General features: G+C 36.0%; 1 protein-coding gene and 1 pseudogene across 1 annotated transcript in view; both read left to right on the top strand.

The window, feature by feature from the left end:
- Nucleotides 1–24598, top strand: part of SLC2A13 (solute carrier family 2 member 13) — a 365815-nt gene that overhangs the window by 32044 nt on the left and 309173 nt on the right. The gene's annotated exons all lie outside the window — the stretch shown is intronic.
- LOC100583077 lies at nt 5817–6164 on the top strand (annotated as a pseudogene).

Genomic DNA, 24598 nt, shown 5'->3' with positions numbered 1-24598 from the left:
GCTGAGGCAGGAGAATCACTTGAGACTAGGAGTTTGAGACCATCCTGGGCAACATACGAAGACTGCATCTCTTTAAAAAGTTTTAAAAATAGCTGGACATAGGTGGTGCATGCCTGTAGTCCCATCTACTTGGGAGGCTGAGGTGGGAGGATCCCTTGAGCTCAGGATTTGGAGTCTGCTGTGAGCTGTGATCACACCCCTGTCCTCTAGCCTGGGTGACAGAGCAAGACTCCGACTCAAAAAAAAAAAAAAAATGTCTTTGCTGGGCTTTGATAAACTGGACATGGCTGAAGAAAGAATGTCCAAGCTTGAGGATGTTTTTAAAGGAATCCTCCAAAACTGAAAAGCAAAGTGAAAAAATACTGGAGTAAATAAACCATAACAGAATATCAGAACCATGGGGGCAACTACAAAAGGTGTAACATACATATAAAAGAAATACCAGGAAGAGAGAAAGGAAAAGAAGAAATATTTGAAGCAATAATGAGTGAGCATTTCCCAGCCAAACCACAGATCCCACAATTTCCTAGTTGACAAAGCAGAATAAATGGCAGAATAGCTATGTGAAGGCATGTCATTTTTAAACTACAGAAAAATCAAAGGTAAAAATCCTGAAGGAAGCCAGATTATAATAAATAATATTATATGTTATCTATATAATAGCAAAGATGAGAATACCTTTTTCCCAGGAAAAGTGTTAGCAAGAAGAGAGTGGAGTGAAATATTTAAAGTGTTGAAAGAATGGAGCCCTACTAATCTAGGATTTTTTACTCTGTTAAATTTTTCCTTCAAAAGAGAAGGATAAATAGAAATTTGCTTAAACAAAGGAAATCTGTTGCCAGTAGACTTACCATGCAAGAAATGTAAAAAATGATACAAGTCAGAAACTCAGATCTACGTAAGAAAACATTGGAGAGAAATGAAGGTAAAATAAAACTTTCATTTTTAAATTAATCATTGATCTGAGACAACAGTTTATTGAAAATAGTAGCAATAATGCCTTTGGTTATGTGTGCTTGTCTATATATATATATACTTGTGTATACTTAAGCACATATATACATGGTTTGTTTCCCCCCAGTATTTTTTCTCCTTGCTTTTCAGGTTTAGAGGTTTCTGTTACATACATATATCCTCAACCTCAGAGATTCTTTCTGGTGTGTACATGTGCTTGTATGTACGTGTGTGTGTATGTGTGTATGCTTATTTATATGTGAAATGCATGACAGAAATTATACAAGGGATGGAAGGAAGGAATGAGCATTATTTCGCTATTATAAGGTATTCATACTACTCATGAAATGATCTAGTGGCACTTGAAAGTGGACCTGAATTAGTTGTAAATGTATATTGCAAACTCTAGGGCCAGCACAAAGAAAAAGTAATGAAAGCAGTATAGCCAATGTGGTGAGAAAGGAGTGAAGATAAAATCACATAAAATGCTCAACTAAATCCACACAAGGCAGAAAAAGGGTGAATGACAAAAATAACAACAAAGAAATGGAAAACAATAAATATGGTAGACTTTGATCTAATTATCAGTAATCACTTCGAAGGTCAGTGGTCTAAATGTACCAATTAAAAGACAGATTGCAGGAGTGCCTAAAAAAACAAGACCCAACTTTATTGCTGTCTATATGAAACTCTTTAAATATGAATATACATGGATTAAAAGCATGGGAAAGATATGCCATGCTAACATTAATCAGAAGAAAATAGGATTAGCTATATTAATTTCAAACAGCAGATTTCAGAGCAAGTAAAGTTATCAGGGATAAAGAGACGTGTTCTATAATGGTAAAAGTGTTAGTTCTGTAATTTACCTTATGTGCCTAATAACAGAGTGACCAAATTCTCAATGCAAATACCGGTAGAACTGTGAGGAAAAAATAGATGAATCACTATTATAGTTGGAGACTTCATTACCTTTCTATCAGAAATGGCCAGATTTAGCAGGCAGAAAATCAGTAAAGACAATGTTGAACTCAACAACACCACTACTCAACTGGATATAATTGACATCTGTAGGCTACTTCATCCAACAACAGAATACACATTCTTCCCTAGCTCAGATAGAACATAGAACATAGAACACATTCTGAACCATGAAACCTTAACAATTTAAAAAGAATACAATCATATAATAACTGTCCTTAGGCCACAATGGAATTAAACAAAATCAACAGCAGAAGGATAGCTGGATAATTCCAAAATGCTTGCAGGTTAACAACACACTTCTAAGTAACATGAGTCAAAAAATCTCAATAGAAATAGCAAAAAATTTTGAGCTAAATGAAAGTGAAAAATGAAAATTTTTGGGATTCACTGAAAGCAGTGCTTTTAAATTTATAGTATTTGATGTATTTAGTAACAGAAGGAGAAAGTGCTAGAGTCAGTCTTCTAGGCTTTGACCTTAGGAGACAAGAAAAGAGGGAATTAAATCCAAGGTAGGCAGAAGATGAGAAATAGTAAATATTGGAGTGGAAATGAAATTGGAAACAGGAAATTGATAGAGGAAATCTACAAAACAAAAAACTGGTTATTTGAAAAGGTAAAGTAAGCAGAGCTTTAGTCAGGCTAAGAAAAAAAAGAGACCACATAAATTATGAATATCAGATATGAAAGAGGTGACAGCACTACAGATTCCATGGACATGAAAAATGACAAAGGAATACTATGAATAACTCTATCCCTACAAGTTTGATAACCTAGATGAAATGGACCAATTCCCTGAAAGATACAATGTATCATAACCTTCCCAAACTGAAAGCACCAGGTTCAGATGGGTTTACAAGTGAATTCTACCAAAGATTTAAGAGAGAAACTGTACCAATTGTTTAGAATTTCCTTTAGAAGGTGGAGGCAGAGGGAATGCTTTCTAACTCATTTTATGAAGCCAGTATTAATACCAAAGCCAGACAAATACTTTACAAGAAAACTATAGACCAGTATCTCTCAGGTACATAGATGTAGAAATCATCAACAAAATATTATAAAATTGAATTCAACACTAAAGACTTATATACCATTATGAAGTGGGATTTGTCCCAAGTATGCAAGACTGATTCCGCTTTTTAAAATTGATATTATCACATCAACAGACGAATCACATCATATCAATAGAAGTTCGAGACCAGCCTGGACAACAGAGCAGTACCCTATCTCTTTAAAAAATAGTAAAATAAAAAGAATGACTAAAAAGTGACAGTAATCAAGACAGTGTGGTGAAAGAGTAGACGTGTAGATCAGTGAGACAGAGAGCCCAAAAATGGACTTTGTAAGATGCTTAGCAGCATTTCTGGCCTGTATTCACTAAGTGCCAGTAGCAAAACTTCTGCTGGTTGTGACTAGCAAATGTGTCCAGTAGGTGACAGTTGTCCCTAGGTAAGAGGGTTCAGAGGGCCGTATCTGAGAACTACTGCCCTAATCCCCACCTTGAAGTTCCTGCATATAACTGGTTGGGTCGTCTGTTCCTTTATATAAATATGGGCTGATATTTGTCCTGCTTATATTCTGAAGGTGGCCCTAAGCATCAAATGAGATAATGACTTGGAAGTGCTTTGACAAAAACGCCAAACAGATTTTATTATTTTATGTGGTTAGGAATAAGAAAATGCTGCAATAAAAAATGTTTAAAGGATGTCCAGAGGTGAAGGGAAGTAACTACGATGGTCAGTCACAACAGAAGAAAAAGCATTTTGAATAGAGACTGAGAAGATTGATATTTAAGGGAAGATGTAAAATGTCTGTTCAAAAAGGATCTTGTTGGATGGCATTACTTTGGCATCACCCAAATCCAGGTTCTGGCCTTCCATTTTTCTGTTCTGTACAGTTGATTTTTTCCTTTTCAGTTCTTATTGAGTTGATTGGAGATAGAGCTGGTTATTTCCATTAACCCAACCTAAAATAGACTTCAGAAAGGACCAGAATGCTTTTTGTAAAATAAGGAGAAGTACCAAGCGAATTAAAGTGCCCTGTTTAGCTGGTCAGTGTTTTGGGCTTTTTTGTTCTGTCTCTTCTTACAGAAGAAGGATCTGACACCTTTATGGAAAGTTGTTGGGTGAACTTGTAATCAGAACAAAGCAGTTATTTGCATTCCTAGTACAGTGTAGTTGATGGCTGATAAATGTTCATGTTCTTCGATTTCTTTCCAATGTATAGAGAAATCTACCAAATCAAGCAGAACTTCTCACTGGTTTGTCAGGGCACTCTTTACCCTGTCTCTGCCAGAAACACTTTAACAAGTCTTTGAGTTGTTTTTTTTTTTCCTGCCATAGATTTTATACAGACTAATTGGCCTTCTAATAATACTCTTTGTCAAACTAATAATAAATGACAAATTAGGTTATATCATATTCCCTTTATGCCTTTCTGAGGGAATATACTTATTACATTCACTTACGATAACTTTGGTGTTTGGAAACCTCTATAAAAATTTGTTTATAAACTACCTCTTAAGGAAAGGAACCATGGTGATAGTAGTGTTTTTGTAACAATGACAAATAGCTCCCTTAAACTGATTGTATGTAAGAAATAATGAGCAGCAAAAAGTTAGAGGTGCACAGTATTGACGTGAAAACTGTTGATTAAATCCAGAATTTAAGAAGTCATAGCAAGTAAGTAATGTGGAACTGATGCCTTGTCTGATAAAAAAGGTTACATGCCTAATAATTAGATTTTAAAACATGAGATATTTGTTAGATGAATAATAATAATAATAAAAACGATTGAAGGAAACCGCTTCCTGTAGAAACTAGGCACCCTTCTGTCCTTTTTTTTTTCAACCACGGTCCTAATTAATTCATATATTCTGCATTTCCATGGTAGCAAGATAGCATCTGTAGATGCTGGTAATTTAGCAGTTGCTAATGGATTATAATAAAAGGTACCATTACAGAAATGTCAGCTATTATACTAGAGACCATAGTTCAGGAGAGTTTTCTTTTTTCTCTGACTTAATTTCTTTATATTTCTTGACATATTTAAGGTGCACATAGTTTTCACCCAATTTTTTTATTGAATGGATGCAAAAGAGAGATAAATTTGTTACTAAATACCACTAAAAGGATTGTTTGGAAACATTTAATGAATAAGTATAATGTATAATTGCATTCATTAAGCTATACATGTTTTTTGAATGTACTATTTCTGGGAATGAATACCAGAAAGAGTGAATACCAGAAAGACTTTGAGATCTTAGATACATTGTATTCTTATCTCCTTTTTATTTCTCTTTTTCTTTCCTCACTCCTTCATTTCAACAGACACTAAGTACCTAATCTTTCCAAAATTATACTAGATTCTCCTTATACATTATTTTTATAACTATAGTATGAAGTATATAATTATCCATTAGCTAAGCACAAATGAGATGCATAAATGTATGCAAGACTTCTTCTGCCCATTTTATATCTAGACATTCCTAGACATGGCTGTTCACCAGTGGCCACATTCCTTACAAGAAGACACTGTGGTCAGCTCTTGATTGTTCAGGCGCTGTCTAGCTCTTTCTTTGTGACTTGTGTTTGGGCCATATTCCTGCTGTTTTTACCTCTCATCAGTGAATGGATGAGAAAAAAAACAAGAGAACGCACATTAAGTTAATTAGTTTGACATTTATCAGCTGTGTCTATGATACCATTTTTGTAGAGTATGTTATTTTTAAATTTATGGGAAAATTTATAATTCTGAGAGTTAAATTTTCTGTGAAACAAAACATTTGTTCACCATGATAAGAATGAACAATTTGCTTTTCTCATTCCCTGGCCATCTTGGCGGCTGTTCTTGGTTGGCCATCTGGCACCTAAGCCAGGAATATGATGGTGGCAAAAACGATGGAAAAGTCACTAGAGTTGATCAACTCTAGGCTCCAACTTGTTATGAAAAGTGGAAAGTATGTGCTGGGGTACAAGCAGATTCTGAAGATGATTAGATAAGAAAAAGCAAAGTTGGTTATCCTCACTAACAAGTGCCCAGCTTTGAAGAAATCCCCAATAGAGTACTATACCATGTCGGCCCAAACTGGCGTTCATCACTACAGTGGTAATAATACTGGACTGGGCACAGCATGTGGAAAATACTACAGACTGTGCACACTGGCTATCATTGATCCAGGTTATTCTGATAGGTTTAGAAGCATGCCAGAAGATACTGGTGAAAAGTAAACCAAGCAAAATAATTTTTCTTTAGTAAAACTTGCCAGAGGTTTATCCTTGTAATCCCAGCACTTTGGGATGCTGAGGTGGGAGGATCACTTGAGGCCAGTAGTTGGAGACCACCCTGGGCAACATAGTGAGACCCTGTCTCTATAAAAATAAAACAAAAAATAAACAGCTGGGCATGGTAGTGGTTGCCCGTTGCCGCAGCTACTCAGGAGGCTGAGGCAGGAGGATTTCTTGAGTCTAGGAAGTCGAGGCTGCAGTGAGCCAAGATTACATCAGTGTGCACCAGCCTGGGTGACAGAGTGAGACCCTTTCTTCAACAAGAAAAAGAGAATAAGCAATTTTCACCGGAAGCAACCTGTCTATGGGATTAAACAGTGAAGTAGAAAGAAGAGAAAAAGTAAATAGAAAAATTGGATTTTATGCTGAATATTCTTTGACTAATATAAAGTTTGGGGAGAGAGAAGAAACGTGCAGTTGTATGTGCTTTAATATTTCTGCAGTCATGAATAGATGTGTAATAAATTAGTAGTTTCTGCAGTCCAGAATAGATGTGTAGTAGTAATACTAATTAGTATTAGTAGAATGATGAGACAAAAATGAGTAGAAAGCTATATGTTTAGGGAAACAGCAGAATGATATTAGAAATTAACACGAATTGCATAGAATTAGCATGTCTGTATAAATAAGATGGTTTAAAAGGATTTGGAAACAATATTAACCATGTTTAGTATGTTTAAATAATATACTCATTTTATTACTAAAGAGTAAAGTTCTTTCAAATAAACATGGTTCTTAGATACAAAAGATATTACCAACAACAGCAACAGCAACAAAGTGAGATCCCATCTCTACCAAAATTAAAAATTAAAAAATTAGCCAGGCGTGCTGGCGCGTGACTGTAGTCCTGGCTACTCGGGAGGCTGAGGTGGGAGGATCACTTGAGCCCAGGGGTTCAAGGCTGCAGTGAGCTGTGATTGCACCACTGTACTCCAGCCTGAGCACAGCGGAGGACCCTATTGCTTAAAAATAAATAATAAACAAGAATTTATATAGTAAACTAGCACTTGTGCTTTCCTCATGCATCCTATACATTAGCTAACTGAATCCTAAAGCCTCTTGGTATCACCCTCGATTTACAGTTTTGTACACCAGGAACCAGGTAAGTCATTTTCCCATGGTTACATATGAAGTGTAAGTGGCAAAGCTGCAACTCGAATATTGTTCGTTAGTGAAATTCAAACATGTTCTGTCTATATGCCACATAACGCATATGATTTACTTTGAATTTATTTAAATTAGTTTCCCTAAGAATTGTAAAACTAAGTCTTTAAGATTTTTAAATCTCATAATTTGAGAAAAAAAGCTTTTTGTCAACTTTGAGATTTAGCTTTTGATAGTTATGTGGCTCTGATATCTTTTCATGAAGACTTAATTTTCTTTTCATTGACTTACTTCATTTTAACTTGCAAGCTTAGTTCATGAAACTGCCTGACAAACCCAAAGCAATCTTCCGCCTGTTATGAGTGAACTCATGAGTCTTTCTTATCCACAGGAGTACACTTACCATATTATGCACCATCATAATTATGTGTTTTTATTAATTGTACTTGTTTGTCTCCAGCTACATCACTCAGTTCCTTGTATTTTACATTTTATGTGTAGGCATGGCATTTTATTCTGGTATGTGTGAAACATTTTCGGAATAAGTGATGGATTATTATTGCTTATTTATATCTTAATTCTACCTCTAGAACATAGTGGGACATCTTTTCCTAGTGAATATTTATTATGCAGAGTCTGAAGGAGCTGATAGTCTTTAATGCTTTATCCCTTTCTTTAAAAGTGCATGTTATTTCTCTGACCAGACATTGATGTACTACTCGATTTTCCTTTAGGATAGTGATATTTTAGATAAGTAGGACTAGAGGAATATGTGTGGGTTTGTTTTATGGCTAGCTTTGGGGCCATTTACTGAATGTTACACTCAGTACAGTTTGTTCTTTCACTCATTGCATTATACATCATGAGATGCAGGCCTGAAGCTTTCTGGCTGACCTCTTTGCCTGGGGAGAGTGGTAGGTTCCAGGGGCTCAAAGTTAAATTTATAAATATTTAATCTCAAGCCTCTACACTTAGTTACTTCGATTAGGATGCTCCGTTTAATATGTGTGTGTTTTCTTAAGTTGCTTTGAATGTGTAAGTTTTCTAAAGCTTTTTAAAAAGTGTGCCAAGTATAAATACTTTTAGAGGGACTGTTTAGCCACATAAACATGAATATTAGGATTAGACAGTCTTGCCATTTACTGGCTGTGTGACCTTGGGTGTTTTATCACGCTTCTGATGTTATAGCTGGTTGTAAAATGGGGCTAACAATAACTATTTCAATGTGCTTTTGTGAGACTTTGAAATAAAATGCTTATGTAAAACCTGCCTCATGGTAGGTATTTAAGAAATCATTGTTTAGCTCCTGACTCACCTCATCTCCATTGTGGTTATGTTTTGTAATAAAGTATCACAATAGAATATTTGTATCCTCTGAAAATAATTGGCCCTTTGGGTCACTTCAGGTTGTGGTAGAGAAGTTATAAGGTATCCAAGCCATATAGAACATTTATATAGAGTCTTGGATGACAGCTGACAGCTAACAATTTTTGTTTGTTTGTTTGTTTGAGACAGTCTCATTCTGTCGCCCAGGCTGGAGTGCAGTGGTATGATCACAGCTCACTGCAGCCTTGACCTCCTGGGCTCAAGTGATCCTCTTGCCTCAGCCTCCTGAGTAGCTAGGACTACACGCATGCACTACCATGCCCAGCTAGTTTTTTTTTTTCTTTTCCTTGTAAAGATGAGGTTTCACTATGTTGCCCAGGCTGGTCTGGAACTCCTGAACTCAGGCAATCCTCCTGCCTTGACTTTCCAAAGTGTTGGGATTATAAGATAGGTGTGAGCCACCATGCCTGGCAACAATAGTTTATAAAAGGGCAGATTGTACAGGGTAGCAGAGAGATTTGAGTAAGTTATTAACATAGCCAGAATAATCCATAATTATTGTGTACTCTCAGCAATTTATTTTCATGTCGATATTCCTGTTCAGGTAGCCTCCTGTGGATGTGAGTTACCTTCATTTTGCTTTCTGGTCTCACTTAAATATTGCTGTTCTATCTCTTCATTTTTTAGTATCTAAAATTTAAGCTTTTCAGGATAAGTATAACTTTCTGGTATCAGTATATACAGTATTTGCTTAATGAATTAGAAATAAAAAACTGGGATTGTTTTGCTGCGTCACTTAAGGATATCAATATTTAGTTTTTAAATGCTCCTTTTAATCAGTATTATTCAGTTTTAAGAAAAAATAATTTTTCTTTGAAATGATCAATTTTTAGATTGAATTTTTATTTGATAAGGTTTGATTTAATTAACCATCAGTTACAGGTTTTTGAAGGATTTCTAGTACTAAAACTAATGATTCACTGTGATTTTTGCTGTTGCTTCTCACAACTAACACTTAGTCTTTTATGATAGCCTTGAACAGCATCCTCAATGGAAACAGTAACAATTTTGATGAAATATTTTGCTCTATTTGTTATGGTGGAAAGTCAATCTACTGAGCTTTTCCTATGAGATGTAGCTTGCTTGTGATGGATTCCGATTTTGGTAATTTTAAGAAGGCAGAAGAACACCGTGGGACACTTACTTGGAATGAAGTTCCCTTGCTTTTAAAAAGAATTTCCTTGCACTGTGGGAGTCTGTTAGTCTTTTTCAGAGATTATTGTCATTTTTATTCTTTCCTTCTTTTATCAGTAAATAATGACTCTATATTAGGTATTTTTATTTACATTGAAATATATCAAAATAATGTTTACTATTTATTTTTGAAACTTACATGTTAAAAAGTTAAGACCACTTTCTTGTGACAAGTGGATTAGGGGTACGTGTGTATGTATGTGTGAGTATACATATTAATATATATGTATACACAATACACATAATATAATATATATATTTTAGAGACAGGGCGCTCTGTCTTTGCCATCCAGGCTGGAGTACAGTGGAGAAATTATAGCTCACTGCAGTCTTGAACTTGTTGACTGAAGTGATCATCCTGCCACAGCTACCTGAGTAGCCGGGATCACAGGTGTGCCCCACCATGCTTGGCTAATTTTAAAAAATGTTTTATACCGACAGGTTCTTACTGTGTTGCCCAGGCTGATCTCAAACTCCTGGCTTGAAGCGATCCTCTCACCTTGGCCTCTGAAAGTGCTGGGATTACAGGCATGAGTCACCATGCCTGGCCATATATTTTATATTTTAAATGTTATTTATAATTGGTACTGAAGAATTCTCATACAAAAATCACTGGAGAAAAATAATTCGAAGTTTGATATATTTTGTGTAAGAACTGACTTTTTTTTGTTAAAAAAGTAAAAAATAGTTAATGAGACTATAGTCAACATTCTTCTGGGGTAAGCTGAATAAAACATGAAGTCAAGTCTTTATATATTTGGATTTGCACACCTTAATTAGTCCGTCCTCTATGACTTTCTTGTTGGAGTCATTCTTCCGGTTATAAATAGCCCTGGCTTGGTCATCCAAATGAACGTGCATGGCTATTGTCATTTCATTGCTATGGCAATTTTGCAATTAGTGTGGTAGTTGCTGGCACACTTCTGGGCAAGGGTTTTGATGCATTGACTTGGAAGTGGAAGAATAAAACTGCTTTCACAGCTGCTGTGTGATTCTGAATAGAGACATAGCAGCCGCTTTTTTTTTTTTCTTCAGTGTTTTTTTTTACTAATTTAGATGTAGGCATTATACTTCAATGAATTGTTGGCAGGAATATCTCCTTGTTCCCCTGTCTGTCAAAGGAAAACTAATTTGGATTGCAAGTAAATATTGGGGCATGCTGTTTGTGAAAGTTTGTGAAAGTTTCTTTCACTCCTTGTGAAAGAAAGTAGTCCTGTAACTGGTTTTTCTGTCTATCCTTTATCTTCAAAACAGAAATGTCACAAGTTGTGGAATAATCAGTAACTGACAAATAAACTTCACTGGGAGATTTTTAGTTATTGAAATTTATGGATTTGTCCCATTTCTAGGGATAAAATAAAAAGTTGATTGGAGGCATTAATGAAGGCGTATCTATATAAAATAAGTTGTAAAATAGATACCGGAAAAATGGTATTTATAGAATCATTAATGAAGGGGTACCTATATGAAATAACTTGTAAAATAGATACTGGATAAATGGTATTTATAGAAGCATTAATGAAGGGGTAGCTATATAAAACAACTTGTAAAATAGATACCAGAAAAATGGTATTTATAGTGGCTAGCTTGCTATTAACTTTTTTGGTCAATGTCACTTAAAATGTGAGCTATAATGGCTCCTTATTCTTCCATCACCAAGTTCTCATAAAGACAGATAAAGCAGGATAGTAAATCAGTCTTTCAAAAGGAACGCTTTTCTCTAAATTTAGAGCATAATTAATGTTAATGTCACCCTCGAAGATTTTAGGAAAATTTTCTCCTACAACTTTAATTTGGATGTTTATAGTAAACCCTTTAATTTTTTTCTAAGAGCTTATTACTTTTCTTTTAAACATGGAAACTCAGTATAATTTTCTTCTAGAAATACGGAAGCTTATACAATGCAGTGAAACTTAGTTTAGCCATTGATTTCTCTGCTGAAAGTACTCCTAAAATGTCTTAGAGAGTTGATGTTTTAAGTTACAAACGTCGTCTTCTATTTTTTTCCTGATAGTCCTCAGATATATATGCTTTTTTTTCTGTTTTGCATTATCAGCAAATAATTAGTACTTCTTTTTTTCTTTTTTTTTTTGAGACAGAGTCTCGCTCTGTCGCCCAGGCTGGAGTGCAGTGGCGCGATCTCGGCTCACTGCAAGCTCCACCTCCCGGGTTCACGCCATTCTCCTGCCTCAGCCTCTTCGAGTAGCTGGGACCACAGGCGCCTGCCACCACGCCCGGCCAATTTTTTTGTATATTTTTAGTAGAGACGGGGTTTCACTGTGGTCTCGATCTCCTTACCTCGTGATTCGCCCGCCTCGGCCTCCCAAAGTGCTGGGATTACAAGCGTGAGCCACCACGCCCGGCCAATTAGTACTTCTTTACGTCAGTATCCATGTTCACAAGTGATGGATCTTTTGAGGTTTTGGGATATTTTTTTCTCCTGAAGCTACCAAAATAAGAAAATAAGAAATTTAGTTTTTTTCATGAATAATAATCTTGATTTCTGCTCAGGGGACTATCCTCTACCATCAGCTAGGGCAGATTAAATTGAAGATTGCAGGATTTCTCATTATAAAACTGTGGCCTCACAAGACCACTTATCTGATCTCTTAAAAACTTAATAAGCTTATTTTTGGTATGTATTTTTTAACCCATCAATTTTTAACAATTGACTTTTGTATGTAATAAGAAGTAGGGGTTCAATTTTATTTTTTTACACATGGATACCCAGTTGTCTTACCACCATTTATTAAAAGGTCCATCTTTTCCCCCTGATCTACAGTAGCTGTTCTGTTGTATGTCAAGGGCTGATGTGTGGGTGTGTCTCATTCTGGGTTTTCTATTCTGTTCTAATGGCCTTTCTTTTTCTGTATATACTGTGTTTATTATAGTAGCATATAGTCAATCTTGATATGGGGAAGGAGAAGTCTTCTTTTATTTTTCAAGAGTAGTGACTCGTCTTGGCCCATTGTCCTTCCAGCAAGGTATCAACTTTTAAATTTCCTTTTTTTTTTTTTTTGGATCGTCAAATTTGAAAACCCCCACAAACTCATATGGGTTTTGATGTCAACTGTATTAAATCTGTATGTCAGTTTGGAAAGTACAGTCATCTTTTGATGTTCATGGGGTATCGGGTTCATGACCCCAGTTGTGTGGACACCAAATTCTGTGGACGTTCAAGTCCCTTGTATAAAATGGTGTAGTATTGGCATATATCCAACACCTCTGCTTCAGTGTACCTTAAATCATCTCTAGATTACTTGTAGTACCTAATACAACGTAAATGCTATGTGCATAGTTGTTACACTGTATTTTTAAAACTTTGTATTATTTTTGATTGTGTTTCATTCCCAGAATGACCCTCTATATTTCTAGTTATGTTTTTTGCCTCAATGTTTATGTTGTCTGGATTAATATGGCTATCTTCACTTTCTTTTGCTTAGACTTTTCTCTGTTTATGTTTTTTATCCTTTTGCTTTTAGTCTTGTTCCTATCATTTTAAGTTATGTTTCCTGTACAAGACTAAAGTATAAATTTTAAGTCCAGACTGATTGCTCTTCTTTTTACTTGGTACATTTGATTCATTTATACGTATTAGATCTACCATTTTCTGTTGCCTTTTCTTTCCCAGCTTATTTATGCTTCTTTTTCTCTCCTTTTTGCCTTTTTGAATTGCCTTGCTTGTGTGTGTATATATATTTTTTCATACAATTTTTTCTCAAGTAGTTTGGAAGTTATATTTGCATATATTTTTAGTAGTTGCCACTGAAATTTTACTCATACATATTTAACATAACAAAATCTGAAGTTACATAATATCTTTATCCTTATTCTGAATAATATATGCAACTTAAAGCACATTAACTTTCTTTAACCTTCTCCCAATTTTAGTTCTATTGTCATGTCTTTTGATTCTCTTTTCTTGAGCTTGCATTTATGCACCACAAGATACTGTTGATGACTTTAAAATTTATTTTCTACATCTTTTATCATTTTCTATGCTCTTGATTTCTTCCTGCATCTTTGTTCTTGCACTATCCACTTGGGATCACTGTTTATCTAAAATACACTTTCAGAATTTCCTTATTTAGGGATTTTGCCCTTATTCTTGAAAGATAGTTTTTTCTGTTGGACTAGAAACATAAGTTGATTGTGCAATGAAGATACTATTTTACTGTTTTTTGGATTCCATTGTTACTGTTGAAAAGTCAGCTGTGGTTTAATAAAGAAATTCTAGCAGCAGTGAGAATATTGAGTATGCCCAAAATAAAGCGATTATTTCTTGTTTCCCACTTTTGTATTTAAAACGAAAAGAAAAACTAAAGCAAAAAAACAACCCAGTATACATGGGAATTTTCCTTTCTGCTTTGATTTCTGATCTCTTTCCATAAGTATGAAGATAAACACACAAACTTAGGGTTGAACATACCTAAAGAAAGGAAACCTTAGGATTTTGGGGATCCTTTACAACTTGCCATGACAAATGTAACAAAAGAAGGTTTTTAAGTTTTTGCATTTACTGCTACTTATTTAAGTAGTTTTCATCAAGTTAAAGTTAGCCCTTTGAAAATGAATGTAAATTATCTTTAGCCATATACCTATCATATATTATTTAACTGTCATCCATTCATCATCCTTCCACATCTGTCTGTATGTCTGTGATACTATGAGCTATCTATCCATCGATGCATCCATCCATCCATCCATCCATCCATCCATGCATCCATCCATCCATTGATAAAGATTTTCATCCACAATTTCTGGCTTACAACTCCCATAGACCTTTGTTACAGTCTTTTAAAAATAATATTGGGGCCCTTTGGGCCCCAGAAGTAGGATCAGGAAACAGAATCTATCTCTCCCTGGCCTTCTCTTGATCTCCTTTCACTGTCCAAGACAGGACTCTAATCTTCCATTGTGGATTATAAGGCCCGCAGTCCAGAGGGCATCCTCCCTATACCCTTGGAGGAAGGAATGCCACACAGAAGGGTCAAGAAGAATCTAACAGGCCTTTCTGGGTTTCCTCATTCATTCTGTTAGTGTAAGGTCATACCGTTTTTGTCCGATCACATTTTGACATGGTTATCTATGCTTCAATCATGCTTTTTCAATGAAGTCTCCATAGCTGAACACATGGAGGTTCCTGGAGGGTGGCACATTCAGGAAGGGCATGGAAGCTCCGTGCTGCTTCCCCATACATTGTCCTATGTATTTCTTCATCATATCCTTTAGAGCAAACCGGTAAACAACTTTCCCTGAGTTCTGTGAGCTGCTCTAGCAAAGAAATCAAACCTAAAGGGGGAGTTTGGGAACACCAGCATGAAGCAGCATGAAGCTGATTGGTCAGAAGTTGATTGCTGTGGTGTGAGAGCAGAGGAAAAACAGTTTAAGGTTTTCCATACTCAATGTGTATCTATTTTATCTATCTATATGTCTGTCTTATCTATCTGTCATCCAGTTTTCTATCTACTTCCTCTGTCTCCTCTGGCATAGGGTATTAACTCTGTATAAATGAAATGTATTGAAATGTGCCATTAGCATACTTGTAGATGGAGAGTTTGTAAAAATCTAATAAAAAAGGATAAGACAATGGAGCTAGGTGTTTTACAGTCAAATCATTGAGGTAAAGTATGAGTAGCAGCAGTGCCAAAAGTTATGTTACCTCATCATATGTCAAAGGAAATCACTACCTCTATTCTGGCTGTATCAGTGTCTCAGAGTTACTGCAGCAGAAATAAGTGATAATGCCAGCATTCATGCCAGCTAATTTTTGCAAGAGCTAGGCTCTGTTGGCTGAGTCACAGCTGCCACTAGATCTACAAGTAGAGTGAAAAGATGTTTATTAGCCATAGAGAGTAATACATGGGTTTATTTTAATCAACTTGTTCTAAAGCCAGCCTAAGAGAGATGATACTACCCTTTTCACAGTCATCTGACTCGTTCATGAAGTCTTTGTCATATAATGTGGAGTCTGTTTCTCAGAATATTATGAGCCATAGTTATGGCATCTTGCTTATCACCCTTCATAAGTGTTAGGTAGCTATATAATCTTTTTCAGCCCTACAGGAAAAAGTTTGTTCAAATGTTGTAAAATGTTTCACCATAATTAGTGCCTGCCATTTCAAAGAACTAAGCAATTTGGAGTTACGTGTATATAGCTGGTTTACTGAAGAACAAAATATGAAATTGATTAAGTCCATTAAAATAATTTTGGCTGCATGGTAAAGAGAATTGAATGATGTTCCCTCTCTTTTTTTTCAGTCCATTTCCTTTTATCTTTAGTGAGATCTAGCTTTATGATGAAAGCCAGATGATACAGAACTAGAGCTCTAAAAAACAGACTTTTTGTTTCATTTTAGGAATGCAATTTCTAATTCTTCTCATTGCTCTGTAACAAACTTTTCTATTTTCTAATTTAAAAGTATCTTGGAAGATCAAGTGCAAAAGGTATGCATGTAGAAAATAATTCCCTATTTTATAGTTATAAAATAAGGGAAAGTGAAGGTTAATTTGGCTGTGTTTTTCCTCAAACATTGGAAAGCTGACTATAGTTAGAGGACTATGATTGCCATGGATTATCATCGAAGACCCTGGGAAAACAAGTTGTGTGACATTGTTTGTAGATCTTAAAAACATGCCTTTTTCTTCTGCATGTTTACTTGGTTAGGATTTTACTATATATTTATAGTAAAATATATATATAGTAAATTATCTATCTATCTATCTATCTATCTATCTATCTATCTATCTATCTATCTAGAGAGAAATTTTCAAGTGTAAGCAGCGTAGGGACATTTATATGCCCTAGATGGAAAGATAATATTAGAAGTGGTTGATGAAGATAATATCTGTTGGTGGGTGGCTTTTATTATTTTTACCACTTCAAAATTCAAAGGCCAGGACCATTCAGTCTAAGTTTCAGACACGGGAAATAATTAACAGAGATCTTTGGTAATTAAGGTGGACATTATGTTGCTCTATAATCTGTGCTTCTTTGAATGTTGAAAAAATAAATAGAAATTTTTGTTTAAAAATTATTCAGGCATAGTGTTCCAACTGCATAAAATTCTTAGCCATTGTTATCACATGCTAGAACAGAAAAAGACCAGTTAATGCTTTGAAGTGGATATCAGAGAAGTCAAGAAATTCTATCATTGTAGCTCAAGAAATATGTTACTTAGAACTAGGAAAATAGAACCGCTGGAAAAATGGTTGAGGAAATGCTCAGCAGTGTACCCATTTACCTGGATTTCTGTAGTCCAAATTAAGTAAAATATTAAATAAAACACTTGAGTCACAATAATTTTCCCTCAAATATCTGTAGTTGTTGCTCTATGTCATTTCATATTACCTGCTTTTTATTACTTTGTGGACAAGCTATTTTTTCTTCCTGCCCCATCCATAAAATTGTTTTTAAATCAATTTTTATTAACCTTGCAAATCAGAAAATTATATAGGATGTTTCCAGCTTTAGCGCCTGTACCTGAGCTCATTTATTTTTCTTATAATGGTTTCTTTTTCAACAATATCTTTTATCATTGCAATTTCCTTTGCTTTCTGGCCATGGAGAGCTTATTAAATTGATGTTCTATACTTCTGATTCAGACTTCACACAGCTTCATTTCTACTCTTTACTGTGTCCAGTATGGGGTTTACTTTTGTTATTATTATGTATTCTGCTATTAAATTCGTGTGTTTTTACAGTCCTTCCTTATGCTACTCATTTCCCTATTTAATTTTAGTCTGTTGTCTTTTTATTTGATTCCCTCCTCATGGCTCTTCGTTTCTGCTTTTTGTTTGTTTGTTTTGTTTTGTTTCGTTTTTTGACACGAAGTCTCGCTCTGTCACCCAGACTGCAGTGCAATGGCGCGATCTCGACTCCACCTCCCGGGTTCTGCTTTTTAGGCAAGGTCAAATCATCTTATAAAAAGAACAGCTTAAAAAAATGCTGGAGACTGTGTTCATTTATTATTTTGCAACTCTAGTATTTCCTTCAATAGTTTATTCTATTTTACTCCTCAGCTCTTTATTGCATGAGCATTTCTACAGCTAAATTCTAGTCCTGGGCTAGTCATATTCTGTACATATTCCTTGTGCATTTCATTGACACCTATGCAATTATCATCTGTATTCAGGTGCTTCACATCCTTTTAGCTCTGATTTAGGCCACACTGTTGTTCTTAGAACATTTGCCTCTAGATGTCACATAGAGTTAAATATGACAAAGCACCACTTATGTTGCTGCTTGTTAAATTCACTGCCTTGGGGAAAGCATATTGATTTCTTATTAACCTTTGTGCATTCCACTTTTCAGGTGGAAACGCATACTGCTTCTGCTTATGTAGCACTTCATACAGTGATCTTTCTCATGTTTTTATAACCTCTTAAATCTATTTTAGGAAATTTCTTGAATATCAGTTTCTTATTTTGCCATCACTTCCTGTCAAGAAATTCTTTCTCTGTGTTTTTCCCTGGCTTTTCTCATGAAGTGTTGTTCTCTTTATAACACTACTATTCTTAAACTTAAACTTAATTTAATTGATGAATACTCTCTCCAAAAAGCAGAACTTACTTCTAATATCTGAGAGTTACAGGCTTCCCATTCTAATGTGTATGTAAGAATCTAGTATGGAATAAGAAGGGAATGGTTACGTAAGTTACATCTTAGTATTGGAATATTATACTGTTATTTAAAATGATTTTGTACTACAAGGGTGCCAAACCAGGGTTTGTTGTATGTGGCTCTGTAGAGATGTGTTTTGTTTGGTTGGTGTTTTTTTTTTTTTTTTTTGGCCTGTGGAGTGTGTTGTACCTTAGTTGTTATGCAAGCAGCTTAATATCTTCCACTCAGTTAGTCTCCTATATTTGTGGTACATGCCTAGCTTATGTAAGAAGTTTGAGACCCTTTTTGGAAAAGAATATTTTAAAGAGAAGGAAAATGCAGTATGAGTGAAAACTATAGATTTGTAGAAAAAATACTGACAGCTATAAACAGATTTAAACAGTTGTTATCTATGAGTGATTAGAGGTGATTTTTATTCACTTTACTTCTCACCTGTAGTTTCCAAATTTTCCCTAATGAATATCATTAGGGAAACCAATCAGTTAACACTAGTTTAAAAGAATATGGTTTTGTGTATGCATTCCATAGTACTAATCAATAGCTTTTTATTAATCAATAACTTACTCCATGCCCTTAGGCTTGACACTTAGGCAACTTATAGTACAGAAGATATGTGAAATCTGATCATTCCATTAACAGGCTTGTAGTCCTGCTTGGAGAGACAAATGTGATACAGGCTCTGCTGGGATGTTACCAGTGAAAAAGGACATAGACAGATAGAATATTCTCCAGCAATCTAACAGACGTGGTCATTTTAGCCATGGGAGACTTCACTGAGTTGAAAGGCTGATGACATGTTTGTAATACTATGTTAAGAGCTCTTGAAGTCTGCAGACCACTGACGTTGCTAGGTATCTCCACAGAGAGAATCTTTCTTATAACCTGACTCTTCTGTTACAGGCATTTTATGTTGGTATTTTGTACACTTTGAAGTTTCCCGGCATCTTTTCTGAGTGTCTTAAGCCTTATTAGAAAAAAATAGAAACTGAATTCTAAATTGTTAACAACCTGGTAACCATAGATTCTTGACTGTTTGGAAAAAATATAAACATAGCAGCCCCGAGCGAGACAGCCAAACCAAAACATCCACAGCGAGGGATTCTGATGCCTTTGACAGATTCTGTTTCTTTTTATTAAAAGTATTTCTTTAGAGATGATAAAGAAATAATTTGCAAAATGAAATTAGAGCGTCATAATCCTTCTTGTTCAAGAAGCATTATTATTAAAAGGTAGCTTCATGTGCTTCTAAGAAGCTAATTAGTTGCTGCCTGGCTTATCATGCTGAGAGACAGCTGTGATTCATGGGTATTTATCCATCACAACAGGATTTTCTAATGGTATTTGGTTATGAAATTATTTATACTTCTGACTCAGGCCTTTAAAAGGGCTTCCAGCCGTTTTTGAAAGCCAACTTCTGCACTCCAGAGTGTTTTGTGCTGTTGAGATGGTGAATCAGCTTGGCAGTGTGGTAATGTGTGAATCCGGTCGTACTGCAGTGTCTGAGATGCAGTTTTCTGGTGAAACGTCTCAAGCCAAGTGCGATAATGAGTGTTCATTGTTGCAGATCTTATAATTTTGTAGGAAATTTTCTAAGAAACTGAGCTTTTTCAAAATATTTAGAAATAACACCAACATGGATTTTTGTGGTTATGTTTACTCTAATAAGCTGTTAACAGGAATTTATACCATTATATTCCTTATGTTAATTTCAATGTTTGAGTTTAGTATGGACTATTAATAACTTGTTTTTTCTTTATCAGGCTTTTATTTTATTTGGTTAGTGATTAGAATAGGAAAGAAATCAAAAGCTCTTCATAGAACTCTCCTGAACTTTAAATATTTAAATCATATTTAAATATTATTCATTACATTCATTTTTAAAGCACTGAACTCTTCATTTTGAAGATCTCAAATCATCATCTTTGAGTTATAGTACCAGAGCGAAAATGTGAGCCCTGATATATTTTCTTTCTCTAAAACAGGTTTTAGGTAAATAACAGGGGAAATTTTTGCTCATTTATTTGAATATTTCTGTGGCTTATATAAATCGAGGGCTGAATTACACAAATACATAATAGTGATTTGAAGCAGACTCTAAAGTTAAGCAGTAGTTTTACTTAACCATCCCTTCTTAAGTAGGATAATGAGCTTTGTTGAGGGACAAAATTCCATTTGTTTTCCCAAAGTGGAAAGTAGATTTTGGGATGACAAAGCCTTCATGTCCAAGGTTTTCCAAAAGTGAGCTCCATGTTTAGAAATCCATAAATTATAGTTTGCATGGGTTGCTTTTATTAACAGCAAGGTGAGTTGTTAACAGGCCCTGTGCTTAACATGTGCGTATTGGGCAGATGTGAGTAGACTGAGCACAGATCCTCCTACTTTTCCAGTTTCATAAAGCGGTTTTAAGGTTTAAACTTGCCTAGTCCCAAATTATACAATTAATCATACTCAGTTGTCATTTTTCTTACTAATTGTTCCAAGCTCTTTAACATGATGTCTGGTGGCAGTAAGTCACTTAGCAGGCAATAGGGGCAGGGAAGAGAGAAGACTTTTCTGCCCCTAGAAGTTTATGTATGCTAGTCAAAGTAAGAAGGTCAAAAATAAAATGTTTCTGAGACATTTCCAAAGGATCACATAGGCATGACACCCAGCCCTTTAATGGCACATTACAAAAGTTAGAGGACCTAGATCTGTGAGACCCATTTTGATATTAACTTGCCATGTGGCTTTCTGAAAATCTCTTTATATCTGTCTCTGGGGCTGGGCATCATTACCTTTCATAGGGGGATAATAAATTGTATCAGTTCCACCAGCCTGTTTTAGGATTTTTTTTTTTTTTTTTTTTTTTTTGCGATGGAGTCTTTGCTCTTTCGCCAGGCTGTAGTGCAGTGGTACAATCTTAGCTCACTGCAACCTCCGCCTCCCAGGTTCAAGCAATTCCCCTGCCTCAGCCTCCCGAGTAGCTGGGATTACAGGCATGTGCCACCATGCCTGGCTAATTTTTTTGTATTTTAGTAGAGACGGGGTTTCACTGTGTTGGCCAGGATGGTCTCAATCTCCTGATCTCATGATCCACCTGCCTTGGCCTCCCAAAGTGCTGGGATTATAGGCATGAATCAACTGCGCCCAGCCTGATAGGATGATTTTACATGATATCACAAAATGATAACATAGAAAGCTTTTAAAAATAACATAGTATTGAAAGGTAAGGTAGACATTTGCTCATCATGAACCTTCTCAGTTCCCCCTCCTAGACCCTTAATCGTTGGACTGTTTCAGGATCCTATTCTAAGCATTCTTGTATGCCATTGAGTGATCTTACCCGTTTCCATGGTTTCAGTTATGCGCTTTGTCCCCATAGGACCATCCTCTGAGCTCCACCTAGGTGTGTAACTCCCAAGCCCTACCTGGCCGAATGTCAGTTTGATGTTGCATTTGAAGAAATATAGTCCAGCAACTAAAAGCAATAGTAAGGCAGAACTGCTCTTAACTTATTTCTCTTGAAGAGTATAATAGCATGTAGGTTACAAATCAGCATTATTTCTTAAAATCGCTGTCATCTCCTCACTTCCCTGCTCAAGGGTTACTCCCTTTGTTACAGGTTCCCATTTTCTCCAGACTGACCCCGAGACTCTCACTCACAACTGTTTTTTGTCTTTTTTGCTCTTAACTTCTCCCTACATACCTCATGATTTGCCCATGTTTTCTTTTCTCCACCCTTTTTTTGCCTAGCATGATAAAAGCTCAAGAACTAGACTGACAAAGACCAAATTCTCCCTTGAGGATAAAGGAGGAGACAGGTTATTCTGGCGAAGACCTTATTGGGTAGGGGAAACAGGGAGGGGGTGGGACAACTCACATGTAAATAATCTATATTCCCAGCACACCATCAGGCAGGCCACTTACTATCTACTTCTATATTTCACAAAGTGCCTCTGACTCAATTCTGTCTATGACCTGACCTCATTATCTTGTACTCAAACTTCATTTTTGCCCCTCCCTATCTTTGTACAAAGTGCCCATCATGCTTCTAGTTGCTTTTTCCTGACATCAAAATATCATCCTCAGCTTCCTTCTCTCCTTATCCTTCACATCCTATTCATATTCTCTTTAACCTAGATACCAAAGACATAATTCTCAAATCTCTTCATTTCAGTCCATCACCATTGCTGCCACTGTACGTGTTGCTTCCCTGCAATCAATTTTCCATACTCCAACTAGAATGATCTAGTTGATCCTGATCATTGAACCTGATCATGCATCTTCCTCTTCTACCCTATTCAGAGGCTTCTGCGTACCAAGCCCTTAATTTGGCCGTTAAGGTCCTTCACACTGTGGTTGATCCTTGCCCATTTCTCTAAAAGTAGTCCGCCACCCCTTCCTCAGCAGGATGCCTTTCTTCCTGCCTGAAGGCCCTTATCTAAGCTGATCTGATTGTCTGCAGTACCTCCCAACTCTCGCCTACCTCCAACCTACTCTCACTTACTTATTCACTACATCTCAGCTTAAATATGACTTCTATCCAAGGCCCCTCTGACTCTTCAGGCTGCGCCGGTCCCTTTGCTATAGTCTGATGTTCCTCACACTTCCCCTTTGGCAAGACCCATCCCACTCAACTAGCAGACCCTAAACTCCATGAGAACAGAGCTCATGTCTCTCTCCTACAGCACTATCTCCAAAGTGCTTAACACAGTTCCCAGCTCAGACCCAGTGTCTGATGAATACTCAGTGATTAATGGATGCTGCTTCCATGACTTAGGTGCCCTCTGTCTCTCCCATCTTATCTGCACACATATTCCGCCTCACATTTCTATTTATCTCTCAGAAAACCCTGTGTCATTTCATCTATTTTAAGCTCATGTTCTGTACAGAATTGTCTGCCCAACCTTTCCAACTACCACCTGGTCATTGTCAGCATGCCACAGTAGAATCCAGTGTATAGCTTTCTTATGACCCTTACCATGTCATTTTGAAGTTATTTACTTGATTGTATGCTTTTGTGAGTAGGTCTTATGTGTACTTTCCTTCATAGCAGGGACCCTATTTTATTTGTTTGTACTCATCCTTATAATCCTGTCACCTACTATAGAAGGAATTGGGATGCCTCATAACTAGAGATGATAATAAGAATAAAAATAATTGCTGATATTATTGACTACCTTCTGTAAGCCAGGCACAATTTTAAATGCTTTACTTAACTCATTGAATCCTCTCATCTCCTATGAAGGAGTTACTTTTATTCTTCCTATTTTATAGATGAGGAACTTTAGACCCAGAAAAGTCAAGTACGTTGTCCAAACTTAACCAGCCGATAAGTGGCAAGGCTGGAATTGAAACCCACTGGTTCCAGAGCCTCCCCTTACTTATGATGATCGGTCAATATAGTTTGTGCCATCAAAATCGGGTTTTAGAATCTTGCTGTCCGCTTTAAATTCTGATTCTTCTACCTACTCATCATGTGACCTGAGGTATGAAAAATGGAGATAATTACATGCCCTTTAAAGGGATATCCTGAGGATTAAATAAGATTATTAGTCCCTATAAAATATCTGCTGAATGTAGGCAGTTGTTGCAGTGTTAAGTCAGCCTGAGCACTCATTGGACAGAAGGTCTTTTATGGTTCTTTCCAACTCCAAATCCAGTGAATCTGTCTTCAGTCTTTACCCTTTGTCAGTACGTGTTACTTTCAAAGCTCTGGTGTTTGTTTTAAATAATCGAACTTTATCAGGGTCTGAGGACATACCTGCATTTCTGTCAAGTAAAATCTATGTGTTTCTTATGAGCCTGTGTTGCCTAAAACCACAGTCCTGATCTCCCATGCTCAAATCTGGGGCTACATGGCTAAATAAAGATCTCTGTCTAAAGAGGACAACCCAATTCCTGTTTATAGTCAGACCATAGCAGAAAAAGAAATCCAGATTGTAAGTTATTGTTTGAATTATGAAAGTTTGAGATGTTCTAATAGTAAAAGAACTGGAGAGAATATACAAATCCCGTGTCAACATTTGCAGCAGACGTTTGTTTCCTCTTTCCAAGTTAGATGAGGGCATTTCAGGGTGGTCTGTGCTAT

Source organism: Nomascus leucogenys, chromosome 11 (assembly GCF_006542625.1).
Source record: "Nomascus leucogenys isolate Asia chromosome 11, Asia_NLE_v1, whole genome shotgun sequence".
Taxonomy (NCBI): Eukaryota; Metazoa; Chordata; class Mammalia; order Primates; family Hylobatidae; genus Nomascus; species Nomascus leucogenys.
Note: the sequence above shows the minus strand (reverse complement) of the source record. Positions and strands in the feature narration are given on the sequence as shown.